We start from the raw sequence: 2,362 nt of genomic DNA, 5'->3' as shown, positions 1-2,362 counted from the left end.
TCTGACTCAAAATTATTTTGAATAGAGATTCCTACATTTAATCAAACTAGCATTCAAGTGAAAGCAAAATGATGACTGTTGGGGCGGAATTGTGTCCCTCCAAAACTCTTATGTTGAAGTCCTAACTCCCAGTAGCTCAGAACGGGACTGTATTTGGAGGTAGTGTTCTTAAAGAGGTAGTTAGTTAAAATGAGATCTTATGGGTGGGTCCTAATCCAATATGACTGGTGTCCTCAGAAGAGGAAATTATGACACAGACACACAGGGAAGACCACGTGCAGACAGAGGGAAAAAAGACGCATCTACGTTCAGAAGAAACCAACCCTGCCAACACCTTGGTCTTGAACTTCCAGACTCCAGAGTTGTGCGAAAAAAGTTTCTGTGGTTTAAACCAGCCCGTCTCTGCATTTGTTACATTATGTGATAATTCAGTAAGTTTACAGCAGACTCTCTCAATGAATTCATCAAGAATGATTTACCTCACACACACACGCACACACACAGAATTAAAAATGTAAGATACAAAAAGTAAACAAGAAACAGTAATTTGGAGGCTGAGGCAGGTGGATCACCTGAGGTCAGGAGTTTGAGATCAGCCTGGTCAACATGGAGAAACCCTGTTTCTACTAGAAATATAAAAATTAGCCGGGTGTGATGATGGGCACCTGCAATTCCAGCTACTCGGGAGGCTGAGGCAGGAGAATTGCTTGAACTCGGGAGACAGAGATTGCAGTGAGCCAAAATCACATCATTGCACTCCAGCCTGGGTGATAAAAGCGAAACTCAGTCTCAAAAAGAAAAAAAAAAAAGAAAAAGAAAAAAAAGAAACAGTAATTGAGTGAAGAAAGCACTAAAATTTATCCCAGGTTTAAGTAAGTACTAATGCATAATGAACAAAACTAATTACAATCCAAAACTGAAACTACACACCATATTGTGGGCAGGTGTGTAAAGGCAAGTTCTGTGTGTGCAGAGGGCAAGGCATGATGGTGAAAGTGCACCGTTCACTTCAAGCAAGGAAGCTCCTTTTTTTTTTAATGCTTAATTGTAACTTTCTTTTTCTTCTTCTTCTTAAAAAAAACAGGATACATGTGCAAAATGTGCAGGTTTGTTACATAGATGTACATACGCCATGGTGGTCTGCTGCACCTACTGACCCATTCTCTAAGTTCCTCCCCTCAGCCCCCACTCTGCAACAGACAGACCCTGGTGTATGTTGTTCCTCTCTCTGTGTTCATGTGTTCTCATTGTTCAACTCCCACTTATAAGTGAAAGCTCCTCTTTTATCTGCTTTATATGCTGATGTTCCTCTTAAGATTGTCTACAGAAAAAAGTACTCTGATGCAAACACACATACACACACACAAATTTAAAAGCTACTATTGGTTGGCCAGGTACAATGGCTCAAGCCTGTAGTCTCAGCACTTTGGGAGGTCAAGGTGGGCAGATCAGTTGAGCCCAAAGTTCAAGACCAGCCTGGGCAAAATGGTGAAACCACATCTCTACAAAAAAATTAGCCAGGAGTGGTGGCATGTGCCTATAGTCTCAGCTACTCAGGAGGCTGAGATGTGAGGATTGCTTGAGCCCAGGAGGCTGAGGCTGCAGTGAGCTGTGATCATGCCACTGCACTCCAGCTTAGGTGGCAGAACAAGATCCTTTCTCTAAATAAACAAGCAAATAAATAAAAGTGACAATCCTAGATGATTTCTAAAGTCCTTTCTAGCTTTCAACATTCTAAGATCCTCATGATTGCCTCATTTCTACGATGAAGATGCCATTCAGTGAAAACACAGATCAAGGATATCTCATAGGAGACTATGCCATGGCTGTCTTTGTGGCATTGCCACAATCTCCTTGACAGTGAAATATTTCATCATCCAACCAATTGCTTTGTGGGCAGGTAACCGAAGAGGTAGTATCTGATGTGAGGGCTGGATCATAAACCTCCTGGTTGGGTTCCACATGTACCTTACCTCAACATCCGGGTCAACATGAGTGGAAGTTTCTTGGTGCCTCCGTTTTCTCATCTATAACATGAAGAATTGGTCTTCACATCTCTAAACCTCTTGTCAGCTTTTAAATGCTGTAATTTATATCAGTCCATGGTGCTTGATCAAATCTAAATTGTGTGAATTCCAGGTAAAGAGAAGTTAGACCTCCAAAGAAAATATGAATCTTGGCGAGGCGTGGTGGTTCATGTCTGTAATCCCAGAACTTTGGGAAGTCAAGGTAGGTAGATCACCTGAGATCAGGAGTTCCAGACCAGCCTGACCAATATGGGGAAACCCCGTCTCTACTAAAAATACAAAAATTCGCCAGAAGTAGTGGCAGGTGCCCGTAGTCCCAGCTACTCAGGAGGCTG

Source organism: Cebus imitator, unplaced genomic scaffold, assembly GCF_001604975.1.
Source record: "Cebus imitator isolate Cc_AM_T3 unplaced genomic scaffold, Cebus_imitator-1.0 Scaffold39, whole genome shotgun sequence".
NCBI lineage: Eukaryota > Metazoa > Chordata > Mammalia > Primates > Cebidae > Cebus > Cebus imitator.
This window is presented reverse-complemented; position numbering follows the sequence as displayed.